Below are 22042 nucleotides of genomic sequence, written 5' to 3' on the forward strand. Positions count from 1 at the left end.
AGGGGTTGTTATAAAATTGGATGGGTGGGGTTCTGTGGACTGCCTTGTGCAGGAGGTCAGACTAGATGATCAGATTGGTCCCTTCTGACCTATGAGTCTATGAGTCTAACTAGTAAAAGATACAAAGATCAACAGCAAAAAATAAGAAAAAAGGTTAAAGTACATCAAAAGCAGAAAGCCTGCCAAACAAACAATCAGTGGGGCAACTGGATGATCAAGGGGCTAAGAAGCACTCAAAAAAGACAGAGCTGTTGCAGAAAAGTTTAATGAATTATCTGCATTGGTTTTCACTGCAGAGGATGTGAGAGAAATTTTCACATCTAAGCCATTCTTTTTAGGTGACAAATCTGAGGAACTGTCCCAGATTGAAGTGTCTATAGATGAGGCTGTGGAACAAATTGATAAATTAAACAATAATAAGTCGCTGGACTAGATGGATTTCACCCAAGAATTCTGTAGGAACTCAAATATGAAATTGTAGAACTACTAGTTGTGGTATGTAACCTATCAGTTAAATCAGCCTCTGTACCAGATGACTGGAGGATAGCTAATGCAATGCCAATTATTTTAAAAGGCTCCAGAGGTGATCCTGGCAATTACAGCCTAACATCAGTATCAGGCAAGTTGGTTGCACCTATAGTAATGAACAGAATTATCAGACATAGATAAACACAGTATGTTGGGGGAAGAGTCAACTTTTGGTGAGGCATGATTTCCCTTTTAAATCTATTAAAATTTTTTGAGGGAGTCAACAAGTATGTGGACAAGGGTAATCCAGTCAGTATAGTTTACTTAGTCTTTCAGAAAGCCTTTGACAAGGTCCCTCACTAAAGGCTTTTAAGCAAACCAGGCAATCATGGAATAAGAGGAAAGGTCCTCTTGTGGATTAGTAACTGGTTAAAAGACAGGAAGCGAAGGGTAGGAACAAATGATCAGTTTTCAGAATGGAGACAGGTAAATAGCACGGTTCCCCAAAGATCTGTACTGGGACCCATGCTGTTCAACATATTCATAAATGATACAAAATAATTCAAGATAGTTAAGTCCAAAGCTGGCTGTGAAGAGTTACAAGAGGATCTCACTAAACTGGGTGACTAGGTAACAAAATAGCAACATTGAATTTCATCTGCTAAGTGCAAAGTAATACACACTAGAAAACATAATCCCAACTATATAGACAAAATGATGGGGTCTAAATTTGCTCAAGAAAGAGATGTTGGAGTCATTGTGGATAGTTCTCTGAACTTGTCTGCTCAACGTGTAGCAGCAGTCAAAAATTCCAACCATTAGAAAAAGAGACAGATGATAAGCCAGTAAATATCACAACGCCACCATATAAATCCATGGTACACTCACATCTTGCATACTGCATGCAGTTCTGGTCATCCCATCTCAAAAAAGGTATTAGAAAAGGTACAGAAAAGGGCAAAAAAGTTAATAGTGGCATGGAACAGTTTCCATATGAGGAGAGATTAAAAAGACTGAAACTGCTCATTTTAGAAAAGAGACGAATAAGGGGGAATAGGATAGATGGCTATAAAATCATGAACAGTCTGGAGAAAGTGAATAAGGAATTATTATTTACCTCTTCACATACCACAAGAACCAGGGGGTCATTGTCACCCAACAAAATTAATAGGCAGCAAGTTTAAAACAAACATAAGAAAGTACTTCACACAACTTCTGGAACTCGTTGCCAAGGGATGTTGTGAAGGCCAAAAGTATAACTGGGTTCAAAAAAGAATTAGATAAGTTCATAGACGACAAGTCCATCAATGGCTATTAGCCAAGGTGGTCAGGGCAACCCAGTGCCCTGGTGTCAACAAGCCTCTGATTGCCAGAAACTGGGACTGGATAACGAGGCTCAATAATTGTCCTGTTCTGTTAATTCCCTCTGAAGCATCTGGCACTGGCCACTATCAGAAGACAAGATACTGGACTAGTAGGAACATTGATCTTACCCTGTGTGGCCATTCTTATGTTATGGGGCCAGTAGAATAGTTTAGGTGGGCAGAACCTTTTCTCCCACATAGGGCAGTTAGAACTACTGAGGGAGGGTCTCCAAACACACAAATATTGGGAGTGTCCCTCTAAACCCTTCTACTTCCATGGGGCAGTGAGAAGACCTGGAGAGAGTCAATTTCCTATACCAGCATAGGGGAGTCATGGAATTGGGTCTCCATATCAATATCCTAGCAGCAAGGACTTGGTTCCAGCACCAGCTGGGCAGCCTCTGGAGCTCAAATGAATCTCTTCCCTCCTCCAGACCATAAAACACTGAAAGGATCTGGGGAGACTGTCTCACTGCTACCACGTAAGGCAATAATAGGGCCTGGAGAGACTCTTTCTCCCCTCCATGTATAGGGAAGTAAGGGAACCGGGAAAGTCTCTCCTCTCCCCCAGGAGGCACTTCAGGGGACCCAGAACATATGTTTTTCCTCACCCATCCATAGGCAGTGAGGAGAGGTGGGGCAAGTCCTTCCCTTGCTACCATAGCAGCCAGAGGAACCTGAGAAGGAGTTTTACCCCTCTGTCACAGAGCAGGGAGAAGTGTCTCACTAACATACCCCATTGAAGAGCGGAGTCTCTTTTCCTCTTCCCAGGGAGACGATAGTGAGGAAGAGAAGGGGTGCACTCACTCTCTCCTCTCCTTCTCGGGGGCAGCTAAAGGAGATGGCAAACCACCTCTTCCGTTCATGGGGAGATGTCTCTCCTCCTTCCCCCAGCGGGCAGAGAAGGGAACCGAACTGAGCCCATTTCCTCCCTAGCTGTCCGGGAACCTGGGTGAGAGTCTCACCCCCATGAGCTAGCGGGTGGTGCTGTGGAGCGGAGGGACACTCGCCCCTGGAGCGGTGAGAGGCAGGTGGGAGCTTCTTGCCTACACAGAAGCAGGAGGAAATTTCCCGCTCCACCTGGGCAGCGTGATGAGCTGCAGCCTTCTCGCTCCTGGAGCAGGCACCTCCCCGGCCTCTGGGCGTAGGGGTCCGTTCACACACGTGCAATGCAAGGGGGTGAGGGTGAAAGCTGCAAGAGTCTTGGGGGCTGGTGGTCTTCACACCCCAGCATGCGAGGTGAGCCTGGGGGCGCAGAGACAATCCTCACGGTGCACTGAGGGTGGGGAGGGAGCCTAGGAGGTGTCTCTGCCTGAGCGCGGGGGGAGCGGCTGGGGAAGCACTAGAGGAGTTGTGTGTCCCTGTGAGGGCAGGGCGGGGGAGTTGGCGCGTAGCACGTCCTCCCCTCCCGCGGGGCGGCGCGGAAAGGGGGCCGAGCCAGGTGCTGAGTCTCTCTCTACCCCCAGCGCCCTAGGGAAAGGAAGGAGCAGCGCAGAAGCCACTTAGGGGGAGAAAGCTGCCCACCCGTGAGGGGAAAGGGGGCTACAGAAGGCTTCCTCCCCCCTTCGGTGGAGCTGTGGGGAAGGGGCACTGAAGGCGAGGGGGAACCGGGCCCGCAGCTGATTGGGAAAATAACAAATGGTTAAGTGAAGCCCTTGGTTTAAAAAGCCAGAGCAGGAAACTATCCCTGACAAGTGGGATTTGCCCTCCTCTTGGTTGCACGCATTGGCCGTGCTCATTGCAACGAGCCAGTTTCTGCCAGTGCAAGTGGCCTGTTGGATTGTCCATCAAAAGGGAAATATCAATTCGCCGCTAAGGGAGTAGATTCCCTTCCATCCATCACAAGGCTTAGCAGGTAGCCGCCTAGAAATCAATCACACACTAATACAAGAGACACCACCCTTCTCCCCATCACATTATTACTCCAGCTCTTTAAGAAAAAAATTGTTTGTTTGTATGATAAATATATTCCTGGGTTTATCATCTGCATCATAATCTTGGGCCACCTAAAATGATCCTTAAACCCACACAGCATTGTAAATGTGCAACCCAACTAAGTATTCATTCATTACATAACTGCAAAATAATATCCTGTTAGTCTTACTCCTGATTTCCTTTTCCCAGCCACAAAAAGAAAAAATAGATCAGAATTTTTTTCTGACACCGTTTGTCTTTAAACCCCCCCCACCAAGCTTTACAAATTATATGGGCTACAAAGCTAGGAATTTTAAATTCTCATCAATTTCATGCTAGACTTTAATACAGTAATAATGACAATATTTGTATATTGTTCACAAACATGACAATTATATGGCTGATTTTAGGAGAAATTGCAAGAAAGGTATGTAGACGATTCTGTAGGGAGAGGCACTCATTGCTACTAGAATAAGATGTGCACTTGGTCACATTTATTGCAATGTATTAAAGGGCTGGGGGGAAAACCCTTTGTTGCCATTTCTTTCTTCATTTTCAGCCACTAAATAATTTTAGACAGCAATATATAACAATTTTGTTAATCAAAATTAATACACAAAAATCTATTATGGCCATATTCTTGCTTAAGCTTCTCACCTTTCAAATCATTGCATCTGTCTTTCCTCCTCACATGGATTTTACAACATCAAGTCTAGCTGACAGCTGATTACACTGAGGAAAGAGGCAGCGTGGAGAGCTGGAACAGACGAACATTTAAGAGGCAAGGGAGAGAGGGAGTCTGCTGCAGTCAGGAGAGGTTTGTGTATTTCTATCCCTCGTCTCTCTGTCCCTCAGCGAGTCTCCCTCAGTAAACTGCGAGCCTGGCTCTCTGGCTTGCTAGTCCCTGACTCAACATTCCCAGCATTCCCGAGGAGCTGAGTTTTCATTAGGGCTGAGCAACCTGCCACAAGGGGCAGCAGCAAACTCCCTAATAACAGAGCAAAAAGAGCTCTAGCAGCACAACCACAGGCGCTGCAAGCCCATGGATTCCCACCCAAGTATCTGTCTCTGTCCACTCATTGCAGACCCACTATCCCTATCTAATATGTGTGGGTCTGAAAGGAAGAAGGGCTGATGGTTTTAAAACAGCCCAAAATTAAATAGTCTGCATGCAGAGCCAGTTGTGATTAAACTATTCTCTTGCCTCTATTCAAAAGGCTAACATTTTCAAAGCCACATGCCTACATTATATATACATATATAGGCCGAATTAAGACTATGGAGGGGGAGAACAAATAGGAAATTAGTTATTGCAACTCCCAAATTAAAAGTTCAAGTACACAGAGTCTAATTTATTTCACAAGAAAGGTATTATGTTGCAAAATGCATTAAGAAACTGACTACTTTTATTTATTAATTTATTTTGTATAGAGGTGAACCAGGAAAATCTCCCTTAAACAAACAAAACAAACATTCTGTTTCCTATCTCTAATCACTGACTTTTCATGTTGGGGAATGTACTTTCTCCTTTCTGCTTCTTCCCCCCCTTTGCTCACTATCTTATTTTTTTCTGGTCAGAATTATCATTTGTATCATTGTATTATGACAGATTTACCTCACACTACAGCTTCAAGACTTCTCCTCCACTCCAGGGAATTTCACAAATAAATTACTGTCTGCCTCTTTTTAACCGTGTTGTTGTAGGGTAATGTCTTCACAGAGTTCTTCAAATCTGTATTGTACTTTATTCCTGGCTCACCCATATATATATATATATATATATATATATATATATAGACACTGTTGAACAGCCTTGCTTCAGACAGATTTTGTGGCATTTCTATAATAAAATATTATGCCCAATGAAGCTGATTTCAGCCAGTCTGAATGATTTAATCCCTTCAGTGGTATGGTATTTGCATTATCTAAAGCCAGCTGAAATCATTTTCTGTCATGAATATTCATTCAGAGATGTTACTATTCAAGACAATACTGGAATCCAAACAAACAGGACAGGGTGCATAATAAAAGTGTGTCTTCCTTTAGAAAATATGCCCCTCCTTATGCTTCTATGTCTTTTAGGTAAAAATACAATATGAAATCCCCTCCCCCAAGCTCAGGACATAATGCTTGCTGTCTTTATTCTAGTTATCACAACCTGATAGAGTCCAAATTTTACTATTCAAAGTCTGCATACCTACATGAACAGATCTTTGCTGTAAGTAGTTACCAAAAGTATGACTTGGTATAGAATAATGAATGTTCACATGGTCAAAAAAACCAACTGAGAAGTGATTCTCCTTTCTAGATTTGAGGCTCTATCAGGCCTGTTATCTATGAGGATATACTAACACCGGAAAATATGATTCACCTTCATGAGTGGCATTTTATAGTAACTTTGCCTTATTTTCAAAAGTTAAATCTTATCCTGTCTACACTAGGGAAATTTCACAAACAATTTTCACTATTGTTAAAACCAATTTTGCTCCACCATATTAACAGTGAGAGTTTTATTGTAGATGTGTCACCAACTGCTGACAGTATTTTAAGCACTGTGGCTATGCTATAGCCCTGTGCCAGTGTAGGAAAAAAGCAGCTTCTGCTCTCTGATCAACGGGGTTGCAAGAGGCCAGTTTGGCAACCACGAATTAGACAGTCATCTAACCCAGCTCAGAACAGAACTAATCAGCCAACAACCCATCTGCACTAGGGCTTCCAATGTTGCTAACACCAAAGGTCAAAATTTCCATAGTATATATAGGGCTATTTGGTAGAGAACTTCTGGAGACCCCCTATACCCCTATACTGTCAACTACGGGGGGAGGGAGGGAGAGAAATTGTTAGGAGGGGAAATGTAGAATTCAAACAAAGAGAGCTGCCAGGATTCTGCAGACACCCAATAGATGGGTTGTTAGTAGAGACAACATGGGCCAGAACCAAAACAGCAGATCCAAACCTTCCCAATCATTCAGCTAATTCTGACATGAATCTGAACTTCTTAAATCAGGCCCATTTCTAGTTATTACTCTTTGGTGTTGAGATGTTAATATTAAGTAGGAAGGGGAGAAAGCCTGACCAGATAAGGGATCAGCAACTACTTTTTCATATGGAGAAGTTCCTGCTATATGACCAATGAACAAGACTGTTTAGACAGCTCTTTGAGGGAAGCAGATTTTTATGTTATGTTGTTTAAACATAGCATAGCCCCTTTACAACCTGAGCAGCTAGTCAAAGTTCAGTGCCCTAGGAATGTTTCATTAGAAGCAGAAATTGATGGAGTCTGGTATTTTCCTTGATGCAGTGTTGTTTATATACAAGGAACATACAAAGTCCTGTTTCTCTGAACACAGGAAGAACCAAAACAAGAGGAGTAGTTTCTTAGCTTACAGCCCCAACCTTCTTTAGTCAACAGACCCAAAAGCTCTCACTCTAGTTTTTCTAGGGTCACACTGTGCTCACTGGCTACTACTTGGCTATCTTGTTCTTTTGCCTCTCCTCTTCAAACTTTTAGGGGAGTTCACAACACACCATGACATTTTAATTAAAGGGTGCAGTCACACTCACTCTCAAAGAGGTTTAAACTCAAACTTATAACAATGTTTCATCCAACTCATATAAATATATTTATTAACATATCTACATAATGTAATATGCAATGTCATATTTTTATTTTACATAATTTTGATTTTAATATATTTTATACATTTTAGATAAGCTCTGGCATATTTTCTGGTTGGTTTATAAATGACTTTTTCCTGGAGCCCTTTCTGTGTTGAAAATATAGCAATACCTTATAGCTACAATTCTTCATTTACCTACCATGTATCAGAGGTTTTCAAATAGTGGGGCACACCCCAGTAGGGGGGCATGGATGAATGTAACGTCAGGCAGCTTGTGCCAGCCCCACCTCCACCCTGACCCACCTCAGCAGGCCACCCAGCCTGTGAGTCAGTATCAATATCCACCGTGGCCATGCCGATTTTCACTCCTGACAACCTCTGCACCCAGCACTGGCTCCGCCCCCAGAGACCATCACCTTCCCCCACCCTAAAAACAAGAGAGGGGAGGAGCAGGTGTTGGCCCTCCTCTAGCAATGGAGTATGACTGCAAGGTAGAAGCAGCCCACTGCTGAGGAATCCTTGGCTGTGCCCTTAGTAAGTCTCTGTGTATTTGAAACTTACAAATATAGGTAATTTAATTAAAGTTGTGTGGAGATCTCTGTTAGGTTTATAAATAGGCTATCAAGCATCCTTTTGCATGTGTCTACTTTTGTCTGTGCGAGGGGTGTGCAACCAAAAAAAAAAAGTTTGCAAACCATTGATGTATCAGAATCTGTGATAGGCCTATTGAAATCAATGGCAAAACTCCTGTTGACTTAAATGGGAGCAAACTTAGGCACCAAAAATAAAATACACAAAAGGAAAAAAGATAAGAAAATCCAGTTTTATATTTTCCTCCTCCATCTCTGCTGCAACTCTGGTTTTAGGAATATGTATAACCTAAAACATGTAAGGTTTGTTTTATGTTATTTTTCTGTTCAGTTTTTTTTATTTAAAAAATTCAAAAACAAACATTATAAAAAGTATAATTTTATTGCTTTTCTTCATCTACAACACTTTATTTTATTCTCACCAGCTCAGTCCCCTCTGCCCTTATCTGTGCCAACAACACTTCAGTAGCAGTTGGCTCCTTTTCATATTTTAGATTATATAAAAATGGTGAAGACAGGAGCTGTTTAGCAGATCTGTTTTTAAATAGGAATTCAAGTGTGAATGGAACATAGGCACTGCTGCTGCATAATTGAAAGCAGCAACAACAGGTGCATGCTTTAAAAAGAAGAGAAAAAACTGCATTAAAAATTTTATTCCCATGAACCTTGTCCCTGCCACTTTCATCTGTGACTCCCTAGTGGCTGGGCTGCTTTCAGCTTTCACCATCTACTACAGCAGTTAAATCAGAAGCATTAAATAGCAGCCCATTGTACTTTTTAAAATACAAATTAGAAGTTGGAAATGGCTTGGAAAAGTAAAGTAATGCTCCTATTATATAAATGTATAGTGCACAAAAGTTTTTGGTCACTTTATCACAAAGAACAGAGCAAGATTAGAAATAAGGCAGCAAAAGGCATGGAGATGGTTAGCAGCGCTGGCTCTGGCTTTTTTGCTGACCCAAGCAAAAAAAACAAAAAACCCACCAAACCTGCAGGGCAGCTGGAGTGGCGAAGCAAAAAAATAAAAAATAAAGTAAAAAACAAACCTGCGAGGCGGGGTGCAAACTTTCAGCTAGCGGGACTCCCTGTGCTGCAGATGTGCCCCAGGCAGTGGAGTGCATGTCCCAGCTAGCAGAGGGGAGGGAGAGCAAGCGGAGGGGAGGGGAGAGAGCGAAGGGGAGTGGCCAGGGTTTCCTTCAGCCAGGGCGCTCACCACTCAGCTCCTCCCGCCGTGCTGCCTGCCGGGAGGGCTCCACGCTGCTCCAGTCGGTGGGGAGGAAAGGAGGCAGGTTGCCGTGCTTGCTGCAGACCTAGCACCGGCTGGGACAGATGAAGCACGCAGCCGGCTTTGAGCAGGTGCTCCCCTCCTCCAGGCCACCACTCCTGATGGGGCGGCCAGAGCAGCAAACAAAAAGAAAAAAAGAGAAAAAAAAGGGCGGCCATGCCGTCCTCGGACTGGACGGAATGCCGCCCCTTAGAATCTGCCGCCCCAAGCACGAGCTTGCTTGGCTGGTGGCTGGTGCCTGGAGCCGGCCCTGATGGTTAGACACACACAGTAAGCTTCCTAAAGAGACAAAAATATAAAAAGCTAGTGGCAGGACTGATAGTCTGCCTCAAGGTGTATATTATTTGACAAGGAGCAGAGTAAAAGAATACAAGTACAGAAGTTGGTACTAGTATAGTCTACACTACAGTAGTATAATGAAGGACAAACCAGTGCTCCTACTTATCCTATCCCATAATTTAAAAATAACAAACAAAAATATCAAGGTGACACACTTGATAAGTTCAATTTAAATAATGCTTATAATTAATCTTTGGAACTCACTGGCACAAGGTATTATTGAGGCAAATACTTTCATGAATATTCAAAGGAATACACATTTTTATTGGAAAAATAGAGTCTGCAATTACATTCATTAGGAAAGAAGTTATGATTCATAGTATCAGCTGATTTCCAGCTATGATAAGGAAGGAATTTTGCCTTCATGGTACAGTACTGCACAATTGGTTAGGTGTGAAGAGGGAAAGAGAAGGAGAATGTATGTGTGTATACCCATCTTTTCATCAGATATTAGGCCACTATTGGAGGCAGGATAATGAACTAGATGGACCATTAATGTGGTCTAGTCTGCCAGTGCTTGTTTCTAAAAAACAATATTTAATTTTTTTTTATTGTTTAAACAGGAAGAATGCACAGTGAAGTAAAAACAAAAACTATGTAAAATGTGCTAACAGATAACAAACTTGGATTAAACTCTTAAAAAGAAAAAATGACCAGAGGAGTTCTCCCCATTGCATAAAGCCTACTTTGTGCCATTTATGACAGACCATGCATCCTGTTAATAATGCATTTTATGTACTTTTAATTGTGTGAAAGAAACCAAATTAGAGAGAGAGGAGAATTACTATCACATAAATATGCTCATATTCCTGGAATTAAAAATAGAAGAAGATCAGCACAACTTTAACTGGACATGTACAGAATAGATTTGTATATCTAACTAAGAAATTATTTACCAGGAGGTGGTGACCATATATTCAATAAGAGCCTGATCCAAAGCCCTGGGAGTTTTTCTCATTAATTTAAATGGATTTTGAATCATGTTCTAGTGGCCTAATCCTGAAGAGGTGCTGACTGCTGCAATTCTCACTAACATAAATTACAGTTGCACTGGAATGCGACAAGATGCTCAGGTGGCTCTGAAGAGTTAGAGATAGGAGGAAGAAAAAAAAAAAAAAAGAAGCCAGAATAGTGAGACCAGTGTAGCCAATAGTAATCATATGGAATCACATGTGGACTGGAAATGCTATGAATTTTGATGAAAATAAGGCTTATTTAAAAGAGTTTAAGTATGAACTGTGGCTGTGGTTTTGCTGGATAAAGGAGCTCTTCTGCTTCCCCTTAATCAAAACAGAGGCCTAGAAATGGCAGTTAATTCTGATTGTTGGAGACAATTTTTTACCCTATACACAAGAGATATTTCACACTTTGCTATCCTTAGGCGAGAGCTAATCCAACGCTGTCGCCTTGGTTTCCAAAATTATTAGCTTTTTTTTTTTTTTTTTTTAACTGCCGGTGTGGCACTTAGGGACCATTTTAGCTCATGTTTAAAGAGCATGAGGAAAAGATGTTGCTCAGGATGTATGTGAAAAGGAGTTATTGTGGAATTCACTGCAAAATGTATTGTAGAATTGTTTAACTTCCTTGTTTTTGTGCTTTTATTTATAACTGCATAATCAAATAGGTTTATTTTGCACCACATCTTACTTAAATTAGAAATAAAACTACTCTAGCATGTGCTCCTGGTTTTACTGTGAAGAGCAAAACCATTTCATAGTGAAAATAGTGTTTTAGAGCTCTCTTGAGTACCATGTCTCAAAATGGAGTTACTAATTGGCACTCCCATAACATATTCCATAAATCTGAACATCTCCTACTCTAGTTCAAGTTCAGGAGGCCTTCAAGGATATCCAGTATATTTGGTGAAAAATCTTGAATTGGATTGATTTCTCACAGAGATCTAATAATTTAATCAATGACACTTTATAAAACTGACTGCATCTCTTTTCATGGGAGTGCTAGAATACCAATATTGACTATGGACAGTATCTCATGCTCAGCGACTGAATGCTGCTGCTAGCCCTGACAGCTTGTGCACTCCCAGACTCTGGGTAAAAGTGGATCCATGGACAGGTATGGAAGCTAGAAACATATAGGCTGGCCTGGCTAGCAACTGTGCTAGGTATCCTGCCCAGTCACTGACCTTACATGGGAGAAAGAGTACTCTTGCTAATATCTCAGAGCTTCCACATTTATAGTAATTGGACCTGTTACCTTGCATCTTGAGTAGTCATTGACAACAGTTAAACATAGGTGTTAAGTGTTACTATTCTAACTTGGTAGCATTTTACATCCATTTTGCACTGGTTTAAGTGACTATAAAAGTCAAGGATAATGGAGAAGCAGGCCAATTTTATCTAAAATATTACTCCAGCCAACTTGTGCTAAAAGTTCACTTGTGTTTTTACACCCAATCCACCACCCTAATATTCCCAGTGAATACATTGTCATCAAAACATCACAAGTTCTACATGGTTTTGATACAAAATTATCTGACATTTAGGCTCAGGTTCTGTCAAAATATTTAAAAGACATGTCAACCTGAAACAGGGGGCACTCACCGCTTGAGCACTTCTTGCTGCTGCATACAGCACTTTAGTCGTTTTCCCACTCTTGGTGCCCCCTGTAGGTTGTCAGCCTCGCTTGGTGGGTCTTCAGGAGCTCAGCACTCTGGACAAGTCACACAGTGAAGAACAATCACTTCCAGGCTGATAAAGAGTGCAGCAAATTGTTTGCTCTCACCAGGGTTTTCTGCCCCATCTCTGGGCCCTTTAATTCCAGCCTTTCACTTGTGCTTCTCAAGAAGCTTTGTCCCCTTCTCAGGCTTAGGCTACTTTGCCAGTGGGGGAACCCAGGACTACCCACTACACCAGTTTCCAATCCAGGGACCCCATAAACAGCAGCCACATACTGATTCCTTTAATTAGCTGCTGCATTTCCTGGCCCTCTTCCCACCTGGTCCCTTTATCTCCACCCATTACCTTAGGGTTAAAGTTCCCAGGTCCTCTTCCCCCATCCCGGCTCCAGTAAATATACCCACTCAATCTCCCTTTGGCCACAGAGAAGCACCCTTGCTCACCCCTGTAGCTCCTTTTAGCTGAGCCTGCTGGGCTTTGATTGGCTGTTCCCATCCAGCTTGTCTAGGCAAACCTGGTGGACCCTTTTTGGTTGCTCTTTTCCTGAGGAGGGGTATAGTAGGACTGCAGACCCTCCAACAGAGGACCATGAAGGGCCAGATACACCCCATCAAAGAAGCCTAGCAAACTTTTTACTAAACCTGAGGTGAGTTTAGAGTTTGTTAAAAAACTGTTGAGTTTCCCCTAGTTTCTGGGTTACACCGCTCTAGTTAGAATGGCATAAAACATTTCTTATCCTTTTTTTTAAATTTTGTTATGTTACTTATTCAGATGTACAGCGTGCAATAGAATCTACAAACCCACACAGGTACGCTAGATATTTCTATCTGAGTTAATACATTTTTGTTTTTTGGTTTTTTTTTTCCATTTTAATAGGCTGGACAGTTATACTCATTTAATGTTCATATTTTCTGCAATGTTAATACAATATCTCCAAGCTTTTAATTTTGCATATAGCTTAAAGCATTTCCCAGGGGATCTGTTAACTTTTGATTGCATTGTATTCCCCTCTTATCAGTTCTGAAAAATAAAAGAGCTACTTAATGCTAAGGGCACATGCCATGTTAAATAAGCGGTCGTACATACTCTGCACCATCAAAATGTAAACAAAATTAAAATCTAAGTTTAGCAGAATCCATTTATGCTGCTATGGTTAAATATCTATAAATATTTCTGCCATCATTCTCTATTTCCATGAGTTTATAAATATACTATGGAATTTTTTTCTTTGCTTAAAACTTGGCCAACACAATTTAACACAACAAAAATTCATACCTGGTATAAATGGGTGCAACTCCATTCAAGTAAATAGTCCAGATTCAATGGTCCAGCTGAGTTACACTCACCACAGGACCTAAGGGTGTGGGAGGATTTGGATTTATGCTGCCTTTACTGCTCTCTCCTCCTGAGGCCTGTTACAGGCAGCTCAGGCTTCAGTGCAACTTACGGCTGCTCTAACTTATGCCCAGCTGCTGATTGCTTCAACCAGCCATTTTGGCAGATGTAGACTGTGCAGTGGTGCTTCAATCATGCTGCTTTTCCCAGCCCTATGCCATGTGTGAGGGGAAACCCTAAGTAGTCATTTTAAACTGGCTTTCAGCCAGATCATAAGGGTGAACTGAGGCCAGACTATTTAAACAGTCATGTAAACTGTGTCTGTCACTCTAATGTTTGAGTACCTTATAAAAATATCACAGCCAGAATTTCCTCCCTCCTTTTCCCAATAGAGTTGCATGCTTTATATCAATGTTGAATTGAGTCCTAAGATCAGAAGACTGATTTGTACCATATGTAGTCATTTAAATCTGTGCAAAGTGAGTGTAACGTGCTATTAATGAACTATTTACTTAAATTAGGTTAAAATGGATAAAGCAAAATACTATATATCAAATTTTTGAAATAAATTAGAAAGTCTTTGTTTCTATATATATCAGTTCCAATTAATTTCTGAAGCCCTTACAAGTGTAAAATTTCCATTGACTTAAGTTAACTGTGTGTAAGTGCTACAAGACCAGGTCCTCAGTGATTATATAGTCAAGTTCTAAGTCAAGCAGTTTTACTGTGTGCTATACAGCTGAGAAGCAGTGAATAAATTGTTTAATTCTTCTAACTCCCTTCAAAAAGTTATTTAAGTAATCACCTGACCTTACTGTCTAAACCAGGGGTAGGCAACCTATGGCACGTGTGCCGAAGGTGGCACACAAGCTGATTTTCAGTGGCACTCACGCTGCCTGGGTCCTGGCCACTAGTCTGGGGGGCTCTGCATTTTAATTTTAATTTTCAATTAAGCTTCTTAAACATTTTTAAAACCTTATTTACTTACATACAACAATAGTTTAGTTATATATTATAGACTTCTAGAAAGAGACCTTCTAAAAACATTAAAATGTATTACTGGCACTCGAAACCTTAAATTAGAGTGAATAAATGAAGACTCGGCACACCACTTCTGAAAGGTTGCCGACCTCTGGTCTAAAGAGAGATTAATATTTCTACCCAGTAAGATGTTTTTAAATATTTTTAAATGAGTTTCCAGACTGTAGATTCCCAGTTAACAATGGTCATATTGGTGCCATGTAGCACAGAAGACCTGCTTCAAAGTCCATTGAACTGCATTCAATAATAGTAACAGTGTGGCATTTCTATGACTTAACATTTAGGATGGTAGATGGGATGACAAAATGTTTTCCTATGGGACAAAAAAATGCCACAATCACTCCTTTGCTTTCAGTGGTAATATTTAAAATACTGTAGATTAAATGATCTGATCCATTTCAAAGTGGTAATTATCAGTTTATTACTGTCTGAATTAATTTAAATGTTAATAATAAATAAATACATTATAAATATCTTCCAGAGAACACAGGGTCTAATGGTTAAAGCATAGAATAAAGACAGGAGATCTAGGTTCTGTTCCCGTCTGTGCCCCAAACTTGTTACATAACCTTGGGCAAGATATTTAAACTCTATACCTAACTTTCCACATATATAAAATGGGATTAACAATGAAGTTATGATGTTTAATTCACTAGTGCTTTTACTAGTGTTTGGGAAGGCATTATAGAACAACAAATCTATGACTACCCTGCCTGAGCTCTCGTATTGTAAAACACAGACCATATCTGATAACCTATAGCTATATCTGTTAAACTAACTAAAGTCCTACTAATGATTGCTGAAATGGAAGATATGTCTGAGAGGAAAGGATTTGCCAGTTGTGGAAGGACTCATTGTCAAAAAGAACAGACATGGTCTCTTTCCCTCCCTCATTTCATTCATCCTCTTAATTCTCTTACTCCATTTTCCATATCTCCTCCTATATCTTTATCTGTGCATCAGCCATCTAGAACCAAACTCTTAATTGAAAGGTTCCCTTCCCATGCTGTCAGCCTGGGCTGCTTCTGTACCTCGATCTAGGCACTCACTGAAAGTCCCCATCAGTACCTATGTTGTGGCTTAAGGAAGCCTACTTACAGGATGTGTAGTGGTTGACAACGTTTCTCCCCTGTCTGAGGTGTGTTTAGGCCTGCTGCTCAAGAATCAGCTCAGTGCTACCAATAAGATGTCATCTTCACATCCTTCTCCTCCAGGTTCTACCTTCTGACCCACTGCCCTCCCCATTATTTGATCCAGTGGCACCAAGAAATCTTGCTTCTCTCATCTTCTTACTAGCCAGGCACTCCCTTCTCCCACTGAGAATTTGACATCCGGCTTCAACCCCATATTATTTCAGCCAGTGTCGCTAGCAAAACTTCCAACCTCTTGCCATCACCCCAACTCATTTGCCTGGGGGAAGGGAAAAGAAGTAGTGTCAAAAAAATGCACTTATGCCATCCCAGCTCAATACAAGTCTGATAATTTCTAGCAGATTCAAATCTAAGCACATATATTTCTTATGCACAAATGTACCTGGTGTGAGGACATGTGTGTGTGGAGAAGGTAGTTCTCATGAAAGAATTCTTCCAAATTCAGGCACTAATCTTGCTGAGATACCACTTAATAAAGTGCTGTTTCGGACAGTAAAATTATGACAGTAGTTGGTCTTTTTTAATTTTGTGGGCTGCCTCCTCTTTGAATTGTTTTTTCTCAAGGTTCTTGGGGAAAGTAAGGTATAGCCAACATCGCTGCCTTCACTGTGCAAGCTACAGACCAACTCTGATTTATATATAAAATATGCTGCTGTAATTTTAGCTCCTTGAAGAGCTCCCTCATAATTTACCTTCCCTTCCACACACACTTATTTTTAGGAAGAAACCCCACCCCCTTCTGACAACATGGGCAGGAATTTCAGAATGAGAAGAAGGCACGTGTACAGTCTGCCATTGCCCTGCCCTGCCCTGCCTCCCTGCCAAGAAGTTTGCCATCTAAAGACGAAGCTGGAGAGAAGCATCCAAGATCTTGTCAATCTGATGGTTAAGGAGTGGCAAAGAGACACACCAGTGCCCCTCAATCTGGCAGATGGGAAGGAAGGCAGAAAAAAAGCATCTTTATTCCCTTTTCAGTACATCAGATGGGATGAAGGAAGTAGGGGAAAAGTATCTAGGTGCACAGTCAGATCAGCCTGCCAAATCAGAAACCAGGAGAAGTACCCAGGAGAACCCTCTAATAAGTCTGCCAGCCAGGGGGAGAAGTAAGGAGAAACACAAACATAAATGTAATAAATCTGCCAACCATTGGAGATGGGGGAAAGGTGAGGAGATGCCTCCCTAGTAAACCTTCATTCCTCTATATTGAAAACATTCTGGGATCCTCAACGATGAAAAGCACTTCATGGTGGGGCAGGGAGTGGAATGGTTTGACATGCTGTTCTGGATTCATTCTGAAATCTTCAGACTAATTGGAAAGCAAATATGTATCTGTCATGGTAGAATTCCCCACTCTGAACCTTAGCATCCAAAAGATGGGGTACCAGCATGAATTCCTCTAAGCTTAATTATCAGGTTAGAACCTGTAACGCTGCCACCAACCAGAAATTCCAGTGCCTGGTATACTCTGGTCCCCCCAAAACCTGGCCCGGGGACCCCCAAGACCCAGACTCTCTGGATCTTAACACAAGGAAAGTAAACCCTTTCCCTCACCGCTGCCTCTCCCAGACTTCCCCTCCCTGGGTTATCCTGGAAGATCACTGTGATTGAAACTCCTTGAATCTTAAAACAGAGAGGAAAATGCACCTTCCCCCCTCCTTCTCTCTTCCTCTCCCAGATTCTCCCTGAGAGAGACAGTAATCCTAGCACAGAGAGAAATTAACCTTTCTCTCCCTCTTCCCTCCTTTCTCCCCACCAATTCCCTGGTGGACCCCCTGGGGTCTCACCAGAATAAAAAAAACGATCAGGTTCTTAAACAAGAAACTTTTAATTAAAGAAAGAAAAAAACAGTAAAAGTTATCTTTGTAAATTTTTTAAAAATGGAATAGGTACAGGGTCTTTCAGTTATAGACACTGGGAACCCCCTCCCAGCCTAAGTATACAAGTACAAATTAAAATCTTTTCAGCAAAATACCAATTTGAACTCCTTTCAGCCAAATACACATTTGAACTTCTTCCAACCAAATACACATTTGCAAATAAAGCAAACAACCATAAGCCTAACTCGCTTTATCTACCTAGTACTCACTAGTCTGAACTTATAAGAGCCTGTACTGGAGAGAAACCTGGTTGCATGTCTGATCCCTCTGAGCCCCCAGAGTGAACAACAACCAAAACTAACAGCACAGCACAAAAACTTCCCTCCCTCAAGATTTGAAAGTATCCTGTCCTCTGATTGGTCCTCTGGTCAGGTGACAGCCAGGCTTACTGAACTTGTTAACCCTTTACAGTCAAAAAGATATAAAGTACTTCTGTGCTATTAACTTTTCTTATCTGTTTATGACAGTATCGCAAGAAGCAGACTGGCAAAGCATATGTTACAGCATTGGTAGCTACTGTGAAGGGGAGAATAAATGCATTATTCACTGAAGTATAGCTCAATTAAAGCTTTTTATAAGCCACAAAAGATCAGGCTACAATATGGAGAATCATTTCCTGAACCCTGGAGCAGACTGTGTTACAGTATCAGTGTTGCAATGAGCACTATTTGCATTTATCTTTAATATGAATGATAAGATAAGACAGGTGGCAATAATTATAATAGCAATATTTTTAGTAAGTCATTGTCTACTTCTTGTCTAACTGTGTTGATTTTTCCAAGATGTTCCATGATTTTCCAATATTCTTTATTTCCATTCTATTTCTTTTTTTTAATACCATGAAAAAGTGTCCAGGGAGATGTGTAAAAACCCAATATGAATGTAAATATTTTGCAATTAATTGCTTTGTTTTTGAAAGTCCTTTGCAGGGTTAAAAGCCAAAACAGACTTATTGCCTGAACTTGACAGACATGGGGGGAAAAATGACTAAAAATAATTGAAGCTATTTTTATTGTCTACGCTGAGAAAAAGACAAGACAGAAAGAGTATAAATGGGGAAAGCTAGATATTTGGGATTTTTACAATTCTTTCAGTTGTAATTGTCATAAACAGATAGCTAAGGGTTAATGTTCTTTTACCTGTAAAGGGTTAACACAGGGAACCAAACACCTGACCAGAGGACCAATCAGGAAACAAGACTTTTTCAAATCTTGGTGGAGGAAAGTTTTGGGGGTGAGTTCTTTGTTCTTTGTCTTGGGTCTGTGCCCTCTCGGCTCTGAGAGTGATTTTTCTATCTCCAGGTTTTCTAATTTTCTGTTTCCAAGTTGTAAGTATAAGGATAGTAAGACAATAGGTTTATATTGTTTTCTTTTGTATTTACATGTGTGTAGTTGCTGGAATGTTTTAAATTGTATTCTTTTTGGATAAGGCTGTTTATTCATTTTTTTCCTTTAAGCAATTGACCCTGTATATTGTCACCTTGATACATAGATATTTTATGTCCTTTTTCATTCTTTTTATATAAAGCTTTCTTTTTAAGACCTGTTGGAGTTTTTCTTTAGTGGGGACTCCAGGGAATTGAGTCTGCAGCTCACCAGGGAACTGGTAGGAGGAAGAAGTCAGGGGAAAAATCTCTTTGTGTTAGATTTACTAAGCCTGACTTTGCATACCCTCTGGGGTGAGGGGGAAGAGAGATTAGATCTCTCGGTACTTGTGTTTCCAGGACTGGAAGCAGGGAATCTCCTAGGGTCGTCCAGGGAGGGGAGCCTGGGAGGAAGTAACAAGGAAACAAGGGGTGGGGGTTATTTCCCTTTGTTGTAAGACTCAAGGCATCTGAGTCTGGGGGTCCCCCAGGGAAGGTTTTGGGGAGACCACAGTGAGCTAGGCAGTGTATAATTCCTAGCTGGTGGCAGCAATTACCATGTCCAAGCTGGTAACTAAGCTTGGAGGTTTTCATGCTAACATCCATATTTTGGACGCTAAGGTCCAGATCTGGGAAGAAATGTTATGACAGTAATAATCTAAGGTGCTATTAGTCCGAGGTAATTTCCCCCCATAACATAGGCATTTCATGCATTGTAAGTGAAGAATGATACAGCAACAGAAATATTTTAAACTAGAGATTTTCTTAATGCTATTTTCTCATACTGCTCATCTCTTTACATAGAACTGTTTTAATAGGGACACACAAATCAGTTTAACATCAGTTTTGCTCAGGAAAGCATGTGTGGTCCATTTGTTTTCTGCTGCCAAAATGTGCTAAAAAACTATTCATTTTATTTATATTATCTATGAACCAAATCCTGCAATCTTTCCTCAGTCTTTGCTTAGGAAAAGAACTTACATTGAAGTCACTGAGTCAAACTGCAGATAGTTTCACTCAGCATAGCTTTACTGAAGTGAATGGTGTTCTGTCAATTTACACCAGCTGGGTATTTGACCCAATGAGTTTTGCTTGAATAAGGAGCTTAGGTGTGGGCCCTATGCTATTTATATAGCTTTCTAGATGGACAGAGTATTTTTATAGCTGCTAAAATATATTGTTAGTAGGGCTGTCAAATGCTTTAAAAAAATGGTATCATGATTAATTGCACAATTAAAAAATGAATGGCGATTAATCATGCTGTTAAATAATAGAATACCATTTAAATATTTTTGGATGTTTTCTACATTTTCAAATATATTGATTTCAATTACATCACAGAATACAAAGTGTACAGTGCTCACTTTATATTTATATTTGATTACAAATATTTACACTGTAAAAAAAATAGTATTTTTCAATTCACCTAATACAAGTACTATAGTGCAATCTCCTTATCATGAAAGTTGAATTTACAAAGGTAGAATTATGTAAAAAAAATAAACTGCATTCAAAAATAAACCAATGTAAAACTTTAGGGCCTACAAATCCACTCAGTCCTACTTCGTGTTCAGCCAGTCGGTCAGACAAACAAGTTTGTTTACATTTGCAGGAGACAATGCTGCTTACTTCTTGTTTACAATGTCACCTGAAAGTGAGAACAGGCATTTGCGTGGCACTGTTGTAGCTGGCATTGCAAGATATTTATGTGCCAGATGAGCTAAAGATCCATATGTCTCTTCATGCTTCAACCGCCATTCCAGTGGACATGCGTTCATACTGATGACAAGTTTTGCTCAATAACAATCCAAAGCAGTGTGGCCTGCCGCCTGTTCATTTTCATCATCTGAGTCAGATGCCACCAGCAAAAGGTTGATTTTCTCTTTTGGTGGTTCAGGTTCTGTAGTTTCCACTTCGGAGTATTGCTCCCTTGTCCCTCTCAGATTTTGGAAGGAACTTCAGATTCTTAAACTTTGGGTCAAGTGCTGTAGCTATCTTTAGAAATCTCACATTGGTACTTTCTTTGTGTTTTGTCAAATCTGTTGTGAAAGAGGTCTTAAAATGAACAATGTGCTGAATCATCATCTGAGACAGCTATAACATGAAATATATGGCAAAATGTGGGTAAAACAGAACAGGAAACATACAATTGTCCCCCAAGGAGTTCAGTCACAAATTATTTAACACATTTTTTTAACAAGTGTCATCAGCATGGAAGCATGTGCTCTCGAATGGTGGCCAAAGCATGAAGGGTCATACAAATGTTTAGCATATCTAGCATGCAAATACCTTGCAATGCGGGCTACAAAAGTACCATGTGAACGCCTGTTCTCACTTTCAGGTGACATTGTAAATAAGAAACACACTTGTTTTAGCGATTGGCTGAACAATAAGTAGGACTGAGTGGACGTGTTGGCTCTAAAGGTTTACATTGTTTTGTTTTTGAGTGCAGTTATGTAACAAAAATCTACATGTGTAAATTGCACTTTCACGATAAAGAGATTGCACTACATACTTTTATGAGGTAAATTGAAAAATACTATTTTTGTTTATCATTTTATAGTACAAATATTTGTAATAAAAATAATATAAAGTGAGCAATGTACACTTTGTATTCTGTGTTGTAATTGAAATCAATATATTTGAAAATGTAGAAAACATCCAAAAATATTTAATTTCAATTGGTATTCTATTGTTTAACAGTGCGATTAAAACTGCATTGCGCAAAACGTAAACGTAAATGATAGGATTTACTCTATGGGCAATCCTGTTATGAAAGAAAGAGGTTGTATGCATATTGTTTTATTTTAATTTAAGTGATAAAGTGAAGAAGTGAGGTTAATGTTTGCAATCAAGCATGTTTATGCTATCAAGTTAGTAAAATACACCTGTGTTGAAAGAAGCAGTAAATAAAAAGAAATGAAACCAAATAGTATGTTTATAAGAACACTTGACCACAGAGTGGAATAATCCGAAATGTAATCTTTTGGTTAATAATGCACAGACTTAGCTCAGCCATATATACTAAGGTCCTACCATTGTTGTTAAGCAAAAATGAA

The 22042-nt window shown here is 40.4% G+C and overlaps 1 protein-coding gene across 5 annotated transcripts in view; it reads right to left on the bottom strand.

Moving 5' to 3' along the window:
• ERC2 (ELKS/RAB6-interacting/CAST family member 2) overlaps positions 1–4597 on the bottom strand; it is an 840807-nt gene extending 836210 nt beyond the window's left edge. For all 5 annotated transcript variants that reach the window (XM_030570319.1, XM_030570317.1, XM_030570316.1 and 2 more), the window contains exon 1: positions 4404–4597. The gene's annotated coding sequence lies outside the window, so the exon portion shown is untranslated. The remainder of the gene's footprint in view (positions 1–4403) is intronic.
• Positions 4598–22042: the final 17445 nt, after the last annotated feature.

This window comes from Gopherus evgoodei, chromosome 7 (genome assembly GCF_007399415.2).
Source record: "Gopherus evgoodei ecotype Sinaloan lineage chromosome 7, rGopEvg1_v1.p, whole genome shotgun sequence".
Lineage (NCBI taxonomy): Eukaryota > Metazoa > Chordata > Testudines > Testudinidae > Gopherus > Gopherus evgoodei.